We start from the raw sequence: 12048 nt of genomic DNA, 5'->3' as shown, positions 1-12048 counted from the left end.
GAATGTCTAGGGACATTTTTGACTATCATGACTTGATGGAGTATAGCTGGCATCTAGTTGGTAGAGGTCAGGGATTTAGCTAACTACCCTACAATACCCGGGGCAGCCCCGACAACAAAGGATTATCAAATGAAAATGTCATGGTATGTCTGAGAGGCCCTCTGTGACTTCGTATTTCTCTTATTTCTCCCACACAATCTAACAACCCTTTCATGGCCTATGATCTCCTCTTGTACTTCATGAAGCAAAGAGAAGCTATCAGACACAAACCTACTCCTCTCTCATACACTAGAGCTGCACAACTCACAGCCAGTCTTCCCGGTGGATGTTTCCTCAAGTCCTCTCTCTCCAAAACTACTCAGGATCCCATTCACCCTCATCACCATCTCAAGGGCTTTGCCCCTTCAGCCGAACCCTCACACTCTTGCATCATCCATCAATTTCTGCCGAAAGGACCATTCTCATCATCATACTTAGATGCTCTAGTTTCCTTCTACAAGCAAACAAATGTCTGTTGATCCCACATCCCTCTCTATCAATTACCACATTTATTGCTCCCTCTCATAGCCAAATGTAGTTGAAGAGCTGCCCATATCTAGTCTCTCCTATCTCCACCCATTTCTTCACTTCCAGTTTCAGCTTCTATGTCTCTCAGAGGGGCTGTTCCCATCCCCCTGCCCAAAATATGTCTTCTTCTCTTAGTCTCTCTCTCTCAAACCACTGCTTAATTCTTTCTTTCCACTTACTACTATGCATTTTTTCTGTGTGTGTGTGTGCATGTGTATATGTGTGTGTGTTTATGATAGGCTGGTTGTTTGCCCCCCCCCACCAGAATATAAACATCATGCAGACAGGAACCATGTCCAACTTGCCTACTTCTGTATTATATTATCATCTGTGACTGGCATGGAGCCTGGCATGTAATAGAGGCTCAGAATATTCCATGATAATTGACTGACAATATGAGTGAATAAACAGATGGAACAGTGCCATTGAAAACAGGACGTTAGTTGTGATGTCTAAAATACACTCTTTGGGGACGCCTGGGTGGCTCAGTTGGTTGGGCAGCTGCCTTCGGCTCAGGTCATGATCCCAGCGTCCTGGGATCGAGTCCCACATCGGGCTCCTTGCTCAGCAGGGAGCCTGCTTCTCCCTCTGCCTCTGCCTGCCATTCTGTCTGCCTGTGCTCTCTCTCTCCCCCCCCTCTCTCTCTGATAAATAAATAAAATCTTTAAAAAAAAAAATAAATAAATAAAATAAAATAAAATACACTCTTTGGAATGCGGCATGGCTATTTTAAAAATTTCACTGTATTATTCATTGTTTTGAACTTGAAACTGCTGAAATGACAAAAGTTGTAGTAGTACCAGCTTATTCCCTTTCCATATTTTTTTATGGGTTATTTAATGGTGGAAAATATATATATATATATATTTTTCCACCATATATATATATATATATATATACATATATATATATATATTTCATTATTTTCCAAACAGAGCTACAAATCTTTCCTCAGTTTCTCATTTCCAATTTTAAAAAATCCAGAACTAAATGATTTACAGTGTTCCAGTCCTCTGTGAGGTACTTCCTCCCATTTTTTCCTCTTTTTTCCCTTAATCTTGGACCCTGTGTAAAGTTGCAGTCTACAAAGTGACAGGCAATAATTTTACAAAATATATGCTATTGTCGTTTCAAACTGGCTACAATTTAACTTTATTAAGATGCTCATTTATCAAGCTTCTGGCAGTTTTCAAGGAGCACTAATGTAAATTCAAATGAGCTTTAAAAAATGCTTTACAGAAAGCCCATTAAAACACCACATGCTTCTTTTTTTCTTTACTATATAAAGTTTGCCATTACTGGTGATAACCACCAGAGTATTTTTATATAAATCAAAACTCTCTCCCTTCTGGTCCAACCACTTTCTGGCCTCATGGTACAGTGGGGTCATAGAGCACCATTTATGACATCATCACACTTTATCGGGAAAGCACATGGGTTGATGTGAGCAAAGGTTAGTGTGTCCAGTTTTTCTCTTCTCTGTAACACAGTTCAGTGATGGCCTTTTCCTCTCTGGGACCTTATCAAAACTTTGATAGTGAAACCACCCTTAGAAATAAGGGTTTGTAATCAAAATTATGTAATGTTAAGCAGAAACAATTCAAAAGGAAAAGGAATGTTACAAAAAACTAAAGTCACCTCATCTTTCAGTGTCAGAAATATCAGGAAAGCAGGAATTCTCCCCCCACGCTTTCCACAGATCACTCCTTGGATTTCAGGTTGCAGCAGAAATGCCAAAGCAGGCAAAGGAAGGACACACAAATTCCTCTGAAAACATTCAACTGGTTAGCCATCTCGTAAGATTTCAACTAGTCTCAGCTTCATTTTCTGAAAAAAAAAAAAAAAATGTCTAAGAAATTGGGCTCTAGTTTTTTTTTTTTTTTTAACAACTTTGCTGATAACAGAGGCAAAATTGTGAAGTTGAAGGAGAAATTGTTGGAGCCAAAGACATCTCTCATTTTCATATTTCAATTCCTTTATTTGAAATGCTCATCCATTTCAAAAGGACTCAATTATCAGTTTCTTCTAGCACCATCATGTTTGAGCAGCGAAGGGGCAGTGCTACATTTTGATTAATGGTTTCCAAGAAGCTAAAGTCATCAATGGGCAGTGTTGCTCATTATTTTAGGAAAAAAGTGATCTTTGTTCTGATTTATTATATATATTTTAACTGGGCTTATCACATTGTTCCAGTGATTTTTGCCTTGGAGAAATATTTTGAGTTTTGAATGTCATAATAGCATATGGTGACTGATTAAAATATAATAACTTGTATGAAAGGGATGGTTCCTTATTTCCAATCCACTAAAGAACCTTAGAAAAATCTGAGAAATATTGCCACTAGAGCCTTTAGCTATGTAAGAATCCTTTAAGAGGAGATCTTTGAATTATTTTAAAAAGTATTTTAAAAAAGTAATTGCTGGTACCATCAAGGAGAAAGGTTTCCCTTGTAATCATTGTGGAAACCTCAAATATAACAATTGTAAAATATCTTTTTCCCCCTAGAACTTATTAATGTACCTAATAAGAATGTGACAAGTCACTCACTTTACTACACTTTGGAGTTGATCATTTTTAAACATGGTGAAAATGGTCAATAGAAGCCTTGAGGTCAAAGTGCCCTTTGGTGGCGGTCATTGTTCAATTACACAAGAATCAACAATTTCAAAAATATATTTAAAAGTCATTTACTTTACCACTATTAATTCAGTATTATAATTAAAATCTCTGATGTAGAAGAAAAGTAATTTTGTGTTCGTAACTAATGAGAACAAACGATTATATATGGGTTTCTAAACACTTGAATTCTGTCAACCTTAAGTTCACCCTCTACTACTGGTGTGAAGAACCCATATTAATAGAGTTAATATTAACTTACTTGCTCTGGAGTTCTTAAAGTCCCATGTCATTGAATAGGGAGACCACACAGTCTGGACACAAAGCCAGTATATTAGACCATTTGTAAATGCAGGCAACTTCTCAATGCAATAAGCCTGCTGTGACAGGGACAAAATAACATTGCTCCTTCCATCAGTTATTTTGTGGTGATTTATACTTTTAATTTGGATGTGAAGGTAACATCTAATCCTGCTAGTTTCCAGTGATCATCCAGAGTCATAAAGGCTTAAATACTGGCCATAATTCTTTGTTGAGATAATATTGCATTTAATCAGCACCCATTATGTATACTCTGTGTTCTAGATGGCATCCCAATATACATTATAGCCACTGGGCCTCAGAACAATAGTATTTTAATTGCAGCTTCCACAGGCACAATAACCTTAAAAGGGACATTTTAACTCACCTTTTTTATCCCTTATCAGTTTTCATGCTATCATTACTTCAAACTTGGAGGTCAACTCCAATTTGGTTATACGATAGCATTATCACAGACACCTTATTTTCTTATTTATTTTTTAAGTTTATTTATTTAATATCTATACTTAACGTGAGGCTCAGACTTAAAACCCTGAGATCAAGAGTCGTATGCTCTTCCAACTTAACCAGCCAGGCTCCCCAATATTACAGATTCTTTAAAAGAGATCTTTGCTCCACAAATAAGTGAAACCATATGATAATTGACTCTCTCTGCTTGACTTATTTCACTCAGCATAATCTCTTCCAGTCCCATCCATGTTGCTACAAAAGTTGGGTATTCATCCTTTCTGATGGAGGCATAATACTCCATAGTGTATATGGACCACATCTTCCTTATCCATTCATCCGTTGAAGGGCATCTTGGTTCTTTCCACAGTTTGGCGACCATGGCCATTGCTGCTATGAACATTGGGGTACAGATGGCCCTTCTTTTCACGGCATCTGTATCCTTGGGGTAAATACCCAGGCGTGCAATTGCAGGGTCATAGGGAAGCTCTATTTTTAATTTCTTGAGGAATCTCCACATTGTTCTCCAAAGAGGCTGCACCAACTTGCATTCCCACCAACAGTGTAAGAGGGTTCCCCTTTCTCCACATCCTCTCCAACACATGTTGTTTCCTATTTTGTTAATTTTGGCCATTCTAACTGGTGTAAGGTGGTATCTCAATGTGGTTTTAATTTGAATCTCCCTGAGGGTTTCACTTATTTGTGGAGCATAACAAATATCATGGAGGACAAGGGGTGTTAGAGAGGAGAAGGGAGTTGGGGTAAATTGGAAGGGGAGGTGAATCACGAGAGACTATGGACTCTGAAAAACAATCTGAGGGGTTTGAAGTGGCGGGGGGGTGGGAGGTTGGGGTACCAGGTGGTGGGTATTATAGAGGGCATGGATTGCATGGAGCACTGGGTGTCATGAAAAAATAATGAATACTGTTTTTCTGAAAATAAATAAATTGAAAAAAAAAAGAGATCTTTGCTTTCAAGTATCATTCGCTTCAGTTCTTAACTACAAAAGCTATTTGGAGTAAAGAAGGTAAATTTTTAAAGTGCCCAGTGCTGTTTTCTAACTTTTCCTCAACATTAAGAATATGATGAGAATTTCAAAGACTGTTGAAACAAGACTGTTAACACAACAAGACTGTTGTGTTAATTTCATAATTTGTCCACAAAGTTTTGATAATCCTTCTCTTTAAAAGTGGGTCGCCTCTCCTTCGGTGTAAGCTAAATATAATGGCTTGATTCTAATGTGGCAGAAGTGACCATGTATAAATTTCAAGACTAGGTCATAAGAGGAATTGTGACACCTTCCTAGCTCTTGCTTTTGGAAACACCATTTTGGGGGAAGACAGTTGCCTTGACAGGACACCCAAGCAGCTGTATGGTGAGAACCACAGAGTGAGGAACTGAGAGCTCCTGCCAACACCCATGTGGATGAGCCCCTTTTGGAAATGGGTCTTGTGGTAGCCTTTAGATCAGGGGTCAGCAAGCTACAGCGCATGGGCCAAGTCCCTCACATGCCCTGTTGTTATATGGCACTCTAACCTAGAATAGTGCTGGTTTTTTTTGTTGTTGTTGTTATTGTTGTTGTTTTTTAAGGTTTTATTTATTTATTTAGAGGGAAAGAAAGAGTGTGAGTGGAGGCAGGGGCAGAGGGAAAGGGAGAGAAGGAGAATCCTACGTGGGCCCCATGCCCAGTGCAGATGCAGGGCTTGATTTCATGACGCTGAGATCATGACCTGAGCCAAAATCAAGAGTTGGTTGCTTAACCCACTGAGCTACCCAGGCACCCCAAAACAGTTTTTACGTATTTTAAGGAGGGGGAGGAAAATGAGAAGGAAGACAGGAGGAAAACAAGGAGAGAAGAAAAAGGAGGAGGAAGAGGAAGAGGAGGAGAAGAACATAAGACAATGTGACAGAGACTGGTGGAGCTTAACATACTTGCTCTCTGCTGACCCCTACTTCAGGGGACTCCAGCTCTAAATATCACCCTGATTGCAACTTCAGGATAGACCCAGAGCCAGAACCGCACACCTAAGCTGCTCCTGAATTCCTGACTCTCATAACCGTATGAGATAGTAAATGTTTATGAGATAATAAACTGTGTTAAGCTGCTAGGTTTGGGGGTAATTCTGTACACACAACAGATAGCTAACACAACTAGTTACAATATGAACTCCATTTTACCTTAGTCATTTCCCCCACCAACATTCTATTTTGAAAAAGTTCAAACAATCTTGATTTAGCTTATTTCTTTCTCAAGATTAGATTCAGGTTAAACATTTTGTCAAAAACAGTATGTCAGTTACACCCTATTCCCAACTATCTTTCCTGCTTATCCGTTAGATTGGAGATTGAACATCTTTTGCATGAAAGTCTTATTTGAGGCTTTGTTCATCTCCACTATACAGAATTTTTCTTTGTGATTTTCTCTCATACAACAAACTATTTTCTGCATCACCCAGTCCTAAGTGTAAATAATGATTAATAATGATTGCACTCACACCTGTACTCCACAAGTTCAGGAATTGCATTTCTATTTTAGCCAATATTAGTTAGCACTGTCCTTGGGAAAGAGTAGATACTGACCAAATAGTTGTTAAATCAATACCTTTATGAATAAAGTCATTGATTTATAGCTATTTTATTCAGTTGTTTAAATTTATATATTAATTTTGCCTGGCATTCATTGGATACCTACTATGTGTTAGGCCTGTGTTGGGTATTTTAAAAAATAGGCATAATTCAATGAAATAGGCAATTTTCACTCATTATTTCATTCAATAGATTATTTTTATATATGTACAGTGTGTAATATTTTGCATTTGGAACTACTGGCTAGTTGGTGCAATTATGAATCTCAAATCTTTTGAGCAAAAAAAAAAATGAACCATAATGTCTTTATACATAATTTCTTATTTTAAAGAATATGAGGAGGGAACTGTATGTTATAAAATTGGTGAGAAACAATGATGTTCCAAAAATGTATGGTCTCAATCCACCAGCATATCTAGGTCCAAAAGGAGAGAGACACTAAGCCTTCTGCTCTTATTTCTACAGAATTTGGGGAATTTGAAACAGGTCTCTTTCTTTGATCTATGGAAAAACTAATTTGTTTAGTTTAGCAAAGGTATTTATGAATTTTGTGATAAAAGACTGAGCACAGATGGTCAGAAAAACAAGAGATGAACATGGAGAGTTTAATGGAAGGAATTGAAATTGCTAAGTTGGGAAGGGTTTGGTCCCAAATGTAGTCCAGAAGCAAATGCATCAATTCAGGGACACATTTACCAACTTAACACCTGCCTGTTGTGTGACTACATCACACCTGACCATACGGAGCATCCCCACTCGGTGGATTTGGCTGGGCTCTCTTTACATTGTTTCTTTTTCAGTGTGAAAATCTGTGCCCAGTGCGCAAAAGTTCTCTGGATATACCAACCATATCAATTACCAAGCAAAAACAAAGGACAAAGGAAACAAGACTGCAAGTGACCAAAGACCCAGATGCACTTCCTTTAAGGTGCTGTTTCCAATCAATATGGTAGAACTAAGAATGAGCATGAAGGTCTGTCATTTGGCCAAGATGGTGCCCCCAGATGACATTTCCTGATTTTATTCTTTCCCTTGGGCTCATGTAGACAGTCGGTCTGATAAGGCAAATCACACTAGATACTAGTTTTTCATATTTTTATACAAATTAACAAACATTCATTGAGGGGAAATTGTTCAAATTAAAAAAGTAACATGTTTGTACTAGGCACTATTTTACCATAGGAGTATGTCTGTATTTCCCTTTTAGCCTACACACACATACACAATTTATATACCATAGCCAGCTTTATATACCACAGCCAAGTTAGTGGAATGGCATACAACATAAAAATGGAAAGAAACTACCTGTAAGCCTATTAAATCTGAAATATAATGTTAAACCTCATGTTCCAAATCTTTTTTAGTATAACAAAAATAATAAACTCATCTCAGAAGACCTGAGTTTGGCCATTGGGTATAGTTAAAAAAAAAAAAAAAAAAGGTACATAACATCTAAAGTCAATGAGTTAAGGTCAAAGAGAATCTGAGATTATTCTTAGTTGACACCTTGGAAATTTTTTTACCCCACTATATAAACTAAGGTTAAGACGTATGGACTTTGCAGAATTCCTTACTGGATCTGGGTATTACTCACTCCTGATATGGAGTGGATTAAAAGGCTTAAACTAAATGAAGTGCCCTTTGGAAGATCAATTCATCTCTAGAACCACCAAGATAATGCTGTGAAAGAGTGGATACTAGTTTTTGTTGTTGTTGTTTTCTTTTCTTTTCTTTTTCTTTTTCTTTTCAACCCTATGGGTGGAACTCAAAATACAGTCTATATAATTTTAAAAAGGAAATCTTTGGCATTCTCAAGAGAGTAAACTCACTAAATTAATACATGCCATTTGAAATTTGTGTCTCCTTTTTAATAGATTACAATCCTAGAATCCTTTCAAAATTCTAGCCAAGGAGTAGATAGGCCTAGTGCATGGCATTTCCATTATGACAACTATCATATATTTTTCTCTTTTGGATAAATCTACTGAGAATGCTACAAGGTTATTTGCAGTTTTCTTCTTCTTCTTCTTTTTTAACCTTAGCCTTTGACTTAGATAATTGGCTAATTGTGTGCTATGATGGATGGTTTTACTACAGGTTCGTATCTGATTTCCTTACCACACCCATAGTGTAATTCTATTTCAGGAGTTTGGGAAGAATGACATCTTGAAACACAAAACAATAACTTCCTGTTGTCATTTAAAAGGTGATGTGTTCTGTCATCACTCATTGCCAACCTCCCTCATTTTTAAAACTTTTACCTCTTATTAAGGAAAAATTCAAATATATACACATAAATTGGATGGTATAATAAACTTCCACATATCCAACTCCAACAATCATCAACTTTCTTCATCTATATTCCTCAATATTTAGAATATATTTCTATATTCCCCACTGTTTCATCAGATTATTATTTCTTTAGAGTCCTTTTTTTCCACTATTCCTTTTAATTTATATCTTGACCACTTGATGTCACCTGTGGTGTGCTGGATGCATGCCTCCTACTATTAGAAATAGAAATATAAGCATTGTTATATAGACAGAGGACAAGGATTTGTTCTGATCTGCCTTCGTTAGACAACTGGTCTGGCAATGCAATTCCTGCTGAAGAGAAGAGCTGTAGGTAACAATTCTGAAAATAAAGTCATTATTTCTTGCCATTGACTGGTCTGTAGCCTGCCCAGTATTTCTCCCACTCTGGGAACTCAACCACTGTCTTTGCAGAACCTATTTCTTGTGGTTCTAGTGGGGGCAAATCTACCCTGCCCAGGAATAAACATGTGACCAGACTGTCGAGGGAGCTGCATTCCACCGTGATTGGAATTCATGAGTACATGATTATGTGGGCCCTGGGGCAGAGGCTCTTACACTGCCTTTGAGATTGTGAGCTATGAGGACTGTATGAACATTTGAAGTTAAAGGCATCTAGGAAGAGGGAAGGGGGAGCCTAAGAATGAAGCAGTATAGAAGAAAGAAAAATAGAAAGACCAAAGTAGACAGAGACAGATGGAGAGAGACTGAGGGAGACAAAGAAGAGAGAGCAACATCATTTGGACACTTGAATATCCAGCTGTGCCTGGGGCAGTCCTGCCTTTTTCAGATACATGAGACAATACATTTCCTTTATTGAGTAAGTGGTTTAAGCTGGTTTTCTGCCACTCAAAACAGAATCCTAATACAGTAGATATCTCCCCACATTTGCTAACCATCGGCCATAAATACTGCACCACAAATTCATTGAGCGTTCCGCTACCTGGCAGCATGTTTTTCGCCCACCCTCATGGGGGCAGGGACCCATGCTGAGCCTATGAAGAGCTGGGCTGGCCTGGAATCATGAATGTGAGAATAGCATGTCCAGAAATGAACTCTTGATCTTTCTCTGCAACCAGCTTTCTCCTCTGGCATTTTCTATCCCATAAATGGTGCCTTCATCCACCAGTTATGTAAAATAGAAACCGAAATTCCAAGCCTACCCCCATTCAGTCCTTCACATGCCAGCCCAGGCCATCTGTATGTGTTGTCCACTCTGTTTTCAGAGCACAGCTTTGCTCCATCCACTAATCTCCATACTTGCCCCCGCTACCCTCTCTGAGCTAGGTCAACTCTCCCCGGCACGGCTCTACCCAGATTGTCTGCTAAATACCAGATTCTGCCACTCTCTTCCTTAAAACCACCAATGGTTTTCCATCCCACCTGGAATGATTTTAGACCCCCTTAGAAGAGCCTGCAAAACCCCACATGATCTGGTCCCCAACCAGTCCAGTCCAGGCCCATGATCCATGATGCCTGGCTCACTCATCATTTCCGCAAAGGACCCTCTCTGAGACGGTCTAGGATACCCAACTTTTTGCCACTTCATCCCTGGGCAGACTATTGTCCTCTTTCCCCAGTTTTTATTGTACAAAATACCACTTATTGGGGCGCCTGAGTGGCTCAGTGGGTTAAAGCCTCTGCCTTCAGCTCAGGTCATGATCCCAGGGTCCTGGGATCGAGCCCCACATCGGGCTCTCTGCTCAGCAGGGAGCCTGCTTCCTCCTCTATCTCTCTTTTCCTGCCTCTCTGCCTACTTGTGATCTCTGTCTGTCAAATAAATAAAATCTTTAAAAAAAAAAAAAACCACATATTATTTTTTCAATTTATCATCTCCATAGAGAAGCTCTCCCTAACCTTTCAATCTAAAGTAGTTTCTTCTGTGTGACCCTGTAATTTACCTTTTTTCTTTTTTTCCTTAGAAACATCACAGTTTTTAATTTTGTTTATTTCTGTATTCACTTGTCTGTTTATTGTCTCTCCCTTTGGGCTGTAAACTCCATGATGGCACATGGTTCTCCATCCTCACCATTGTATCTTGAGGGCCTGGCATAGCTCTTGGTGCATAGTGGACACTTAATAAATCATTTAATAAATAAATCACAAAAAATAATCATTGTTTAGTGAATCTTTAACAAATAGTGACTGCAAAAGTAGTTTTCTAGGAAACTATATATTATAAAGCTATTAATTTATTTATTTTAAAGAATTTATTTATTAGAGAGCACATAAGCAGAGGGAGGGGCAGAGGGAGAGGGAGAAGCAGACTCCTGGCTGAGCAGGGAGCACAACGTGGGCTTGATCCCAGGACCCTGGGATCATGACCTGAGCCAAAGGCAGATGCTTAACGACTGAGCCACCCAGGCACCCCTATTATAAATATTTTAAAAATAAAATATATATCAAGTTTTAAAGATAAGCAAAATATTTATAATTTTGTTAAATATATAGAAATCAAAAATTTTTCATTATGAATTTCTATAATTAATATATTATTATTATCATCATTTATTATTATCTGTCCTATATGTCAGGTTTTACTGGAGACACGTAGCTGTCTCACTTTCCATTCACTGGTTATTAGTCATGCTATGGATCTATAGAAGTGACTTGTGTCCACATATGGGACTGAGGGAGAGTTTCTCATCTAGAAACCTGTGCCCCTAACCACTACACTTCATCACTTTATATCTTTCCACTTCTGCGCCAATAAATTTGCCATTTGGTGTCGAGGAAACCTTTGAAAGTTGCCAGTGTTCTTGTTGGTTTCCTGCAACTCGATCTAATATGGTGACCTCAAAAAGTTAAGGTTTTGCTAGATTGAAAGAGACCAAGAGAAAGTCATTCTTCCTCATGTCTATGATGTAGATGTTAAACATTTGGCTTGTACTTTACTAGGTTTGGGCTGAAATTTTATGGTCATTCAAGGAAGACGAGAGTAGTTCCCTGGCTTTCCTAGAAATCTCCACCTTATCTTACCTCCTTACTTGGCCATTAATCCCATCCCTTCTGTATTATTAAGGTTTTCTTATGAGATCTGCTTTTTAGATTAGGACATACAGAAACCCTGGGTTCTGGGGCATGAAACACTAGTAACATGTGTCTCCTGGCTGAGGCAGCCAAAAATGTGGGGCAAATTCATCTATTATCATAGAAGTAGTAAGTTTATAATCTGCAATTTAAGTGTTTATTATTAGC

At 38.3% G+C, this 12048-nt stretch overlaps 1 long non-coding RNA gene across 1 annotated transcript in view; it reads right to left on the bottom strand.

Annotated features, from left to right (window-relative positions):
* Positions 1-1477: 1477 nt before the first annotated feature.
* LOC131826717 (uncharacterized) overlaps positions 1478-12048 on the bottom strand; it is an 84319-nt gene continuing 73748 nt past the window's right edge. The window contains exon 3 of the long non-coding RNA XR_009351714.1: positions 1478-2394. This is a non-coding gene — a long non-coding RNA (uncharacterized LOC131826717). The remainder of the gene's footprint in view (positions 2395-12048) is intronic.

Source organism: Mustela lutreola, chromosome 3 (genome assembly GCF_030435805.1).
Source record: "Mustela lutreola isolate mMusLut2 chromosome 3, mMusLut2.pri, whole genome shotgun sequence".
In the NCBI taxonomy this organism is placed as follows: Eukaryota; Metazoa; Chordata; class Mammalia; order Carnivora; family Mustelidae; genus Mustela; species Mustela lutreola.
Note: the sequence above shows the minus strand (reverse complement) of the source record. Positions and strands in the feature narration are given on the sequence as shown.